Source organism: Salvia splendens, chromosome 3 (assembly GCF_004379255.2).
Source record: "Salvia splendens isolate huo1 chromosome 3, SspV2, whole genome shotgun sequence".
NCBI lineage: Eukaryota > Viridiplantae > Streptophyta > Magnoliopsida > Lamiales > Lamiaceae > Salvia > Salvia splendens.
This window is the reverse complement of record NC_056034.1, coordinates 999,171-1,010,583: the sequence shown is the minus strand read 5'-3', so window position 1 is coordinate 1,010,583 and position 11,413 is coordinate 999,171. Positions and strand designations below refer to the sequence as shown.

General features: G+C 37.3%; 1 long non-coding RNA gene and 2 pseudogenes across 1 annotated transcript; 1 reads left to right on the top strand and 2 right to left on the bottom strand.

Annotated features, from left to right (window-relative positions):
• The first annotated feature begins 4,609 nt into the window (after positions 1 to 4,609).
• LOC121795186 lies at positions 4,610 to 5,134 on the top strand. Its single transcript, XR_006049410.1, has 2 exons — positions 4,610 to 4,696; positions 4,770 to 5,134. It is a non-coding gene; the product is annotated as an uncharacterized LOC121795186 (long non-coding RNA).
• A 2,288-nt stretch (positions 5,135 to 7,422) lies between these two features.
• On the bottom strand, positions 7,423 to 8,242 carry LOC121795314 (annotated as a pseudogene).
• A 1,783-nt stretch (positions 8,243 to 10,025) lies between these two features.
• Positions 10,026 to 10,611, bottom strand: LOC121795311 (annotated as a pseudogene).
• Between the last annotated feature and the right edge of the window lie 802 nt (positions 10,612 to 11,413).

Below are 11,413 nucleotides of genomic sequence, written 5' to 3'. Positions count from 1 at the left end.
GGAATGTGACGCATCTAAGATGAGCAAAGAATCTGCAATCACCACAAAAGTACACCCAACATGTTCTATTCAGCTTTTTACCGCAAACATCGAATTCAGTTATAAATTTTGTCTTGCTCATTAAGTTAGTATCCACTATTATAAATAGTGGACATTGTTCTTTAGTTCGACCATTCAAGAAATATCAATTATCCTTCTATTTTATTTTCTCTTACTCTCTTTCATTTCAAAACCTTAATTTTGACGCCGGATTGATCGACGGGCAAAAGCTTCCGCGACGTTCGACGCAAAATCAACGAGTTAAGGAACTGCATCCTTAACAGAAGGCCTGAGTGAGGTTGTGGAATTATAAAACTGCGATGTTTAGCAGTTTTCGGGGAAAGAGACGGGCAACAACGCACTAACTCTTGCGAACCCAAATCTCACATATGCTGCATATGTACGCCAGGTCCGTGCCTTGAGCACCACAGCCATCACAATAAACATAACCTGTATATATGTAAAGTAAAACAAATATTAGTGTGAGATGTGGAATTGTGAAAATAATTGGATGTGTAATAAATCCAAGATCAACCACTATATATATAGTGTGCACTTCAAACAAATATGCCTTAGATAAACATGAAAGCAAATAACAAAGAGAATTAAATATTCTTGGAAGCACATTTTATGGCCTTTACCAAATGATAGAGCATATAATTAATTGAGTGTCATTGACAAAAATATTATGCTTAAAGTGATTAATGACCAAATATCGTAATTTTTCCCATGCATTTTACTCGAAGACACAAAGAGCTGGGCTTTCAAGGGATTTCTCTATTAGGCTTTTAATTTCTTGAGGCCCATGTAGGCCCAGAGGTGAAGTTGGAATAATGAATTGGATCTTATTTCTTTATTTGGACTTCTACCATATTCAAGTCCAATTCACTCGAATACTCAACTAAATTTAACCGAATAAAAATTTTATTTGATTAGCCCACACTCAGTTTGTTCGTAGTGCGAGTAGGACTGACACAAATCTATATGAATTGAGGCTAGGTGTAACTATGTTAATACTTTAGACATCTTACAAAAATTGTCCTCACTTTAATGAGAATATTGTGAAGTTTGGAAAGCTATAGTTGTGGGGTAGAGTTATGATCAAATCAAAGCTAGTGTAATAACACTCCATGTATATCCGGTTAATACTCTCTTCCTACCTAAGTTAAGTTATAGTATTTTTTGTGGGGTCGAGTTATGATCAAATCAAAGCTAGTGTAATAAGGTCATCCACAACGCTGCCACTTATCCGTTTCTTAAATTACTATTCATGGCCCCACTATACTTTTTTACTCCATTTCTTACATAAGGGACGGAACCTGCAACCCTCCGTCCCTTAATTGTCCCTTAAATTACTATTCATTCAATTTCATTTTTTATTTTTATTTCCAACCAAATTCAATTAAAAAAACACACTTCATTAAAAATAAAATAAAATTACAACATAAAATAAAAATACAACTTAAAATTCAAAAAAATAAAAAAAAAACACATAATTAACATCCTAAAAAAATAAAAATTACATAATTTAAAATACAATTTTATAGAAAATAAAAAAACTACTCCACCGGCGAATCATCCCCCGAAAGCGGTGGAGGTGCACTGAAGCCGTGAGGAGGCGGAATGCCAAGTTGTGCCGCCATAAACACAATTCCGTTAAGATAGGCTTGGTATTGGGGAGGCGTCATGCGGGAAGTGTCCGTCATTGTGGCGGTCATGTACATGGACATAAGGGAGTTCGAGGGTCCCCCGAGCCCGAGCCCGCCTGGCTTGATTCGGCTCTGCCCCTCCTCCCTTTAGCCATCTTCGCCGCATTTCTCCCTTGCGACCGACGACGCCCACAGGAGGACCCCCCGGCATCGTCTGTCGGGGTCTCAACCTCCTGAGAGGCAAACTCTTGTGGCCCGCTGCCCGAACCGCCCTCACCAGACGAGTATTGGCCACTCGCCGTGTGCTTCATGCGCTTCGAGGTCGAGCCCGAGCTGGACCGCACACCGTCGGCCCACCTTTCTACGTCCCTGACGACCTCCCAAACATCGACATATTTGAGTTGTTTGCTGGTGTCGTCGAAGTAGACCCGCAAAGCCGATCTTAGAATGTCGGCTCACGTGGCTCCGCTTTGGTAATGAGTCGCTTCATTCTTGTGGATGGCGCAGAATTGTTTGACCTCTCTGTCGACTCGGTCAAAGTGAGCGCGGAGCATCTTATATGTGCGGCGGCGGGACACCGCCAGCGTTTCTTTGGGGCCGTACGATGGGACCGCCACTGAATTGGTCAAAGTGACTCAGTGACCTTTTCCCAGAAGCACTTCCGGGGTTGTTGATTCCCGACGATGGGATCGTACGAGACGCTGATCCAGGCGTTGTACGCCCTTAGCGTTTCTTTGGGGCCGTACGGATGCCGGCCTAGATCCTCCTCCTCCTCGTCGTCCGCCTCCGCCTCCGCCCTGGAGCTTCCACCGCCTCGGCCTCCTCCCCCGCCTCGGCCTTCTTCCGGAGTGGGTTCAGCGGAATAATCCTCCCGAATCTGGGATAATCCCAGCGAAGTCCGCGGGGCGGAGGGACGGGCTTATGCATCCACATCAAAATTGGGCGGTTGGTAACCCTCGGCGTCGACGAACCGGAACCACCCAATGTGTTGTACATGCTCCCCCAGTCGCCGAACGCGTTGATATCCCACCCGCCGGAGCCGCCACCGCCGGACATTTTGTGATGAGAGATTAGATGAAAATTGGAGAGGAAATGGAGATGATTTGGGAAGAATATATGTGTATGAAATGAGGATGAATTATGAGTATTTATAGAGTAAAAAAAATAAAATAAAATAAAAAAATTGAAAAAACGGCAATATAATGGTAATATTACCGTTTTTTTATTTTTATTTTTTTTATTTAATTCGAATTTAAAAAAAATTATTGCGTCAGCGTGACGATGCCCACTCGCTGGCCGGCGAGTGGGCGTCACACATGGCGCCGGGGCGCGCGTGGTGAGGCGTCTCGCCATTCGTCACGCCGTGACGGAATGCGGAACGGGCTGGGGACGAGACAGGGCGCCGCAACGCATCACGCCGCCGTCCCGTCCCTTCATGACGGAACACGGGCCCCCCGCGTGATGCGTTGCGGGTGGCCTAACACTCCATGTATATCCGGTTAATACTCTCTTCCTACCTAAGTTAAGTTAGTAGTATTTTTTTAAGATGACCAAACTAAGTTTAGGCATTTTCTTTTTTATAAAAATCAAAATTTATTAATCATTCTTATTTTAATCTCTCTCTTACTTGACTATATATTATCTCTCCAACTTTATTTCTCTCTTCTATTTTATTTTATTTTCATCTAATCCAACCAACACAATTTCTCTCTTCTAGTTTACCTCAATTTAGTTGGGACGGATGGAGTATTATGAAATATGCTTATTCGGTAGGTACAAAGCCTTCCATCAAATTCTTGGAACAGAACCAAAGAAAGTTGGCTCGAATGAATAACAGATAGGATCATCGACTTCATTTAGATAAGAAAATTTGTGGTTCATTTTCTTAATTTGAGCGATTTCAGAACCTAACATAACTATACGTTAAAGCAGGAGAGATGGTAGAGCAAAAGAAAGTAAAGTAGGAAAAAATAGGAGAGAGCAAAGTAGGAAAAACAAGAAAGATCATATATTTTGTTTTTAGCTAAAAATGAAAACTAATCATTTATAGTGGTAAAATCAGAAACTGAAAATATAGTGGAACATGAGCGTATCTAAAATCATAAAATAGTCCATGAAGTTTGGAATTTGAAACGAAAACAAAATTTTCATAATTTTGAAATAATCCCACTTGTGAAAGTTGTACTCCCTCCGTTCCATAGTAGTGGAGTCATTTTGCCATTTTAGTGTGCTTCATAGTACTGAAGTCATTTCCCCTTTTAGTAAAAGTCAACACATTTCTTCTCATTTACTTTTCTCTCTTACTTTATTCTCTCTTCATCTCTATACCTTTTTTCTTTCCTGTTTTATTCGTCCTTTAATTAACCCACTTAACACAATTTTTCTCTTCATCTACATTACTATTCAAACATATATAATTATATACCTTCATTCACAATTCAAAGCTCCCAACATAATCAAATAATACAATAATTCATCTAAGTCAGGGCTGGAATGTATCGATGGAAACTTAATTGATCAACAGAAGAAAAGTTTCAACTCACCAGTGCATCACTTTGCTGATCCATCAAATAAATACATTAAACTACTTATATTTACGCAGATTAATTGTTATTTAAAAAATGCACTTTGCATCGATTTCTAGATAATCTAGTAAGGTTTTTAATTTAAATTGAAATTTTTTCTAGTCTATAAAGTTTGGAATTTGAAATGAAAACAAATAATACTACTATAATTCAAAATTTTGAAATTTAAATGTAAAATATTTACTGTATTTTGAAATTGCCCAATATGTACGGATTAAATCCGAAATCCAGAAACATCCAAAGCATCTAGCCGTACACGTGTCTCAGCAGATGTGAGATCCCAGTTGCTATATATCCCATGCGAATCGTATGTAATCGTAATTCTTTAACCAATTACTATTCCATCTCTCTCTCCCAACATTCTGCACAAATTGTTCCACATCAAAACCCTAATTCACTCGCCGCAGCTGAAAATTTCCACTAGTACGTCGTCGTATCGCCGTCTTCTCCTCCTCCTTTTCTTCTTGATTTCACAATTTTCATTCCGATTTTGCAGGGATATGTGGACATTCCTCAAACAAGGGTTTATAGGGAAAATGAAGGAGTCTAAAGGAGGCATCTTAGAAGATACGATTCGTATATTGCCCGGCGTTCTTTATACAGCACTTATGTTTGAATTAATCGACCGTCAGGAAAAGGAAAAAAAAGAGGCCGAAGATTTAATCAAGAAAGAGGGCAAACAAAAGCATTCCAAGGAGATCAAGAAAAACTAAATCGATTTAGTGTTTCGTTGTCAGTTCTTGTTGTTTAAGGGAGCTTCATTAATGATTTAAATAGAATTCCTTGGATTTATGTTTAATTTGTTGTTTTTGGAGTTGAAGCATCCAATAATTAGCTATAAATGTGGTTCATTGACATAAACACACAGTTTTATTAGGTGATGCTGTTGAGATTCTTATGGCGACATTTCTACAAACAGTTTGACTGAGCTGCAGGGATAAAGCCAAAAATAAACCGATAAATTTTTATATTTTTTAACTTATTTTCTCAAATATGTACGTATATTTCTTTTTCTTTTTTAAACTCTTACTCATCTTCATAAAAGAAGTTGCAAAATTTTTGCAGCATTCAGTAGTATTTATAATTCACTTCGCCGCAAATAGCAGAATAAGTGTGAACGACTCTAAAAGCTTAATAGAGTGATTCGAAAACCCGTCCCAAAGTAGTTCAAAACAATAGAGGTGTTTCGTCAAACAGTTTGCATGCGAGAAGAAGATGGGCTGAAAAGTGAGTGTGGTGCGAGGGAAGGATCAAGGGGAGACTCATGGCGTGCGGAGAAGTGCCACCGTGTCAAAATGGTCAATTCGGCTCTTCAATCACATCAAGCCCCTTTCTTAAACACTTCACAATTTCGATTTACGCAAGCAAATCAGCACATAGCACCATAACCAAATGGCTCCAATTCGCGCAGTCGAGACAAGTTGAGCGATTGTACTATTACGATTACTGTATCTTTGGTTTTTTTTTCTCTCGATAATTTGTACTCCAATAAGATTTGAAAACTAAAATACATTAACTGTAAACCCTCATATTCAATATTTTTTGAATAAGTTATAGTTTATGATTGAGTTCCACTACATTGTACATTATTCTGTAAATTTCCCTCCGGTTTTAGAGTATCATTGAAATAGAGAATATTTAAGGGAAAACGAATAAACCCTTGGAATTTGAAGGAAAAAAATATTTCCTAAATATTGGGAAAGGGTTCACAATTACCAAGTTTACCCTAAATCACACATAACTCAAAATAAGCCCAATTATACATTCGCATATTATTTTCCATTCTCTACAAAAAATTTGGGAGAACAAATGCAAGTAAATATTGCAACTAATTCCAAAAAAATATAAAAGTTTCAAAAGATTGTGGTAGTTTAATAATGCAAACATTGTTCATGCCAAAATGAAGTTACTAAAAGACCACTAACACAAAATCTCAATCTCAGAATATTGTAAACAAGATTAGTTTGAAAAGGGCAAAATCACAAAATAAAATAAAAAAATTAGTAATCGACAAAGAATTAAAAGCATAAAAAAACTAATCAAGAATATTTTGGAGATTTGGATCTCAGTGGTTGCGCTTGGACTGCTGTTAGCTCATGCTCCTCTTCATTACTCACATGGAATGGATCCCCTGCTGTGGGAAATTGCACAGCGGGGGCTGCTGTGTATACAAAACGCAGGTAGTTGATTTTTCATATTTTATTATCCTTGCATTTATTTATTGTTATATCACTTTGTCAGCTTTAATTTTACTTTCTTTGTTAATTACTTTTATAGGTTATTTTTTACGGCTAATTAGTTCTAATATCTTTCATTTTTATTTTATTTTGATAATTATTTCAAGTATTAAATGTATGTCGTTTTCTTTCTTTCTTTTTCATCATTTTATTTTTTTCTTACACTTTTCAAGTTTTGAATACAACAAAACTTAAAAAATAATATAGTTATGATTATCATTCCGAAATATGATTATCATATCCCGCTGTACAGAAAAAACATTTATCATTCACAAAATAATATTTTATTCTTTTAAACATTCATTAATCTTTATTCTTATCTTAAATAGTTTTAGTCCTTGAAAAACACTACTACAAAATCCAATCACAAATAAATGAACTCAACTATCATTCTAAAATAAAATAATTACGGAAATGAAATTAACATGAAAGATATTAGTATTAATTAGCTGTCTTAAAAACATTACTTAATATAAATGATTAACCATGAAAGAAAAAATAAAGATGGCATGCATATTAAATTATATAATTCTGAAAATGGATGCGATACTGTGCTTTTTAGTAGCAATAAAAAAAACGTAAGAAAACAAATTATCCATATGAAATCAATGACATGCGTTTTATGTTCAAATGAACTACACAATAAGTTCTTTGATTGTGTAATTAAATGCTCTATACACAATCTTAATTACAAATATGATCTTATTTTTGTTAATATTTTTTGATGCGCATGAATAGATGATGACAAGAATGTCTAGCAGCTCATGTAGAATGTGAGTCGAGTTTCCCATCACGGTCTGACTCATGCAAACTATCATTGATATATTATCATTCAAACCAAACAAAACATTATATATTAGGATAAAAAGTTAAAATGATTGGAGGTGCTGAAGCCCCCACACTACAAATACATCAAATCTCATAATCCCACAAATCTTGAAGGGTTTTGTAAGGACTAGTTGATTGGTTGACAAATACTTCCCCTCTCAAGATCTTCATCTCTTTAAACATTGAGTCGATTTCGAGTATTTCTTCGTCTTCCAGCTTGAGATCGATTGCTCCCTTATTCTCCTTCATCCTCTCTTGATTAAAACTTTTCACGTTCACGCTGACCTCCTTCGACAAACCCCAACTCAGAGCAATTTGGGCCGGAGTTGCTCTATGTTTGAAAGCCAGTGACTTAATTAATGGGTCTTTAATCACAACCATTGATCCCCATAGATCCTCCCCCCCCCCCCACCAAGAGGAGAATATGCACTGACATGGATATTTTGATCACGACAAAAATCTCTTAGCTTCTCCTGCCTCCACATAGGATGCATTTCAACCTATAAACATCAAATTTTATTTTTTATTATTATTATTATTATTATTATTATTATTATTATTATAACATAATCAAATTAAAAGTCGCGTTTTTAGACTACGTAGGAGGTACAAATGCGAAATCCAACAAATTTTGGAGCTTTTTGCAAGAGAAATTGCTTACACCAATGCCCCTGCACAAGCCCATCTCCAAGCATTTCTCCATGCCGGACCACGTGACATCGAGACATAATGGTTCGAATTCGTCTTCTTTAGGTATTGGGTCGCAAACCCATGCCTTCAATCTCACGGGCCAGTGCACTAGGTACATGTCAACACAATTATGAAACATGGAAAAAAGTGAAGATAAATAATATTTGATTATATAATAACGACATGAGATTGCAATAAAATAATAGATAAACATGGAATACCATACATGTAAGAAAAGAATACATCAAACTCGTGAAACATCAAACCAAAAGGTGATTCCTTTGTTGCAACATTCTTTAGGACATAACTGCCTTTTCAGTAATCATCGGAGATTAATTTTAAAGTTAAATTATAAGCCTGGCATGAAACACGTGCAGAGGTAATACTACAAAAAAAAATTACCTGTTAGAAAATACAATGCGGAAAATAAAATATTATTGCAGAAAGTAAAAGACGGAGAGAACTTTAAAGACTACATTGTGAATGACTTGAATTGATTATCTCAATGGTTACACAACCTTTTATAGGCTCTAATTTTAGCTATACATGGAAAATATATTCTAATTATACTAATATACTTTATATTTGATTTTCCATAGTCTTTAATTGTTTTCCATCTTTATTCTTGCCATAACTTCATCCATTGCCTTCTTGTTCTCCAATTAATTGATTTCCTTATTCCAACACTCCCCCTCAAGTTGAGTATCGAGTTTTTCGACACTTAACTTGCAGGATTTTTAGTTTGATAAATAGTTTATACTCGTATTTAAGAGTTCTTCAATTTGCATTGACAGTTTATGCTCGTATCATAGAGCTTCTTCAATTCATCATTGATAATTTATACTCGTATCAAAGAGTTATTGAAAGTTTAGACTCGTTTCAAGGAGCTCTTCATTCATCTTTGAAAGTTTTAACTCGTTTCAAGGAGTTCTTCAATTTTTCTTCATTGAAAGTTTAGGCTCTTATCAAGGAGCTCTTCAATTTTTGTTGACGGTTTTAACTCGTGTCAAGGAGTCAATCTAGACAGTTTTAACTCGTGTACTGGAGATTCTTTAAACAGTTTTTACTCATATTTAGGAGCTATCTTAGATAGTTTTAGCTCGTATCTAGGAGCCATCTTAGATAGTTTTAACTCATATCTAGGAGCCATCTTAGACAGTTTTAACTCTTGTCGAGGAGCTAATTGAGACAGTTTTGACTCTTGTCAATGAGCTAATCTAAACAGTTTTTGCTCGTATCTAAGAGCCACTTCATTTTTTTCTGACTGACAGTTTTTACTCGTGTGAGGAGCTCATTCACCTTTCTGAATGACAGTTTTTACTCGTGTCGAGGAGCAAATTCTCCTTTGGACTGAATTTAAGTTACAACCCAAAGCTTAATTTGGGGGCATTCTTGGCCCATTTCTTTTCTTTGTTGAGCCTAAGGACACTAGACCCAAATTTTCTTCTTCTTTTTGGAATACTTTTGGTCATCTATCCAAATTCTGCTCTCCCCTAAATCGAGGTGAAAATTCTCTCGTCCCTCCTTCAATCCAGTTTCTGATTCTTCAACAGTCGACACTTCTCGGCTTTTCTAGCGGTTGTTCCTTTAACATCGTCTTTTGGCAACAGGTTCTCAACGTCCTCTCGACACCATCCCATTCCCATCAACTCTTCACAGCGGCTGCGTGGCGACACTATCTCTCTCCCCCTCGCCACCCAGATGTTAGCTGCTCTGCCTTCGTCCTCGGCAATTCTCTCCTTAATTCGAAGATTGAATCGTTTGGCAAGAGGTTGATATCTCCGCTCTGCCAAACACTTCATTATAATGTGAGTTCACAGCCTCTCACGGCTGCCACCTCTTCGACAGTAGATTCTCCTTTCTCGGTTGCTTCTTCTTCTCCGGACCATTTCTGCCTGAAGCTATCTTCTCCTCTCTGGCATAGGCGCTGCTCCAATCATCTCGAATAATTATCCGGTTGGGGCTAACCTCTCCCCCTCGGCCGGATAATTCTTCGGCTACTTTGTCTTCTTACGCTCCACTGTGGGGAATTCAAAGACAACATCTTTTCCAGAAAGCTTCATGTACACCCCAGCAAAAGTTTCCAGCTTATTCTCAGTATCATTCCTCGACTTAGGATCCAAGAACACCTTCATGATCTTTGATCCATCAAGTCTGTATCTGATACATTTTCTAACAATCTCAGCAGGGTACACAACATCTTCAAGCACAGCTTCGTGGACTGAAGTGAGTTTGCGGGATCGAGGCCTTGGACAGCAGAACCCTTCTTGGGGGGCGTACTATCCTCCTGGTAGCAACAAAAATGACATCCTTTCCACTGAATTTCTTCTCAAGCTCTCTAACAAACTTTGGGTGCACCTTGCGGAAAGCTTTCCTCAGTCTGTAGGGAGCATGGATCACAACAGCCTTCTTACCTCCAGCAACATCAATTTGCACTGCAGAGTTGATATAGAGGTCTTTCAATTCACTCTTAATGTCTTGGTTGGTGTTTTCCACATCAAACAAGGCTTGTGCAACAGACTCCTCAAATTCAGTGGGATCAGTATCCCTGTCTTGGTGAAATTTTTGCAATGCGGTAAACATATTGACTTCTTGGCGGAGGAAAATCCAAGCTTCGGCGCCGCCGGGGGCTGTTCGAAATTCAACCGCGGAGAAATCAACATCGTTGTCTCCGTCCAGCCAAGCGCTACCATCGTTTACAGCGCTGCCGCTGCTTGTGACGCCGTTTCTGTCAGGTCTTGCTATGCTGTCACTTTGTTGGTGAAGAACTTCCTGTTGCTAATCGCAGAAGCCTCCACCTCCTTAGATGTTTTTCTGATAGGGTTTTGGTTTTTTTTTTTGGTTATTTTTGCGTTAGAGACAGTGATCGATCCATGTGATCGAACCTGCTCTGATACCATGTTAGAAAATACAATGCGGAAAATAAAAGATTATTGCGGAAAGTAAAAGACGGGGAGAACTTTAAAGCCTACATTGTGAATGACTTGAATTGATTATCTCAATGGTTACACAACCTTTTATAGGCTCTAATTCTAGCTATACATGGAAAATATATTCTAATTATACTAATATACTTTATATTTGATTTTCCATAGTCTTTAATTGTTTTCCTTTTTTATTCTTGTCATAACTTCATCCATTGCCTTCTTGTTCTCCAATTAATTAATTTCCTTATTCCAATATTACCTTTGAAATTTAAAGTGTTATTCATCAACTTCATAACTTGGATGTATAATATTGAACACATGTTACAATAAACTGATCTTGTTGTAGACTAATCCTATGTGACAAGACCAAGTATTATGCCTTGTTTATGCAACCGAACAATATTATACACTAAATCTTATCTAATCCATCACACCGAATATCACTAATGTGTAGTATA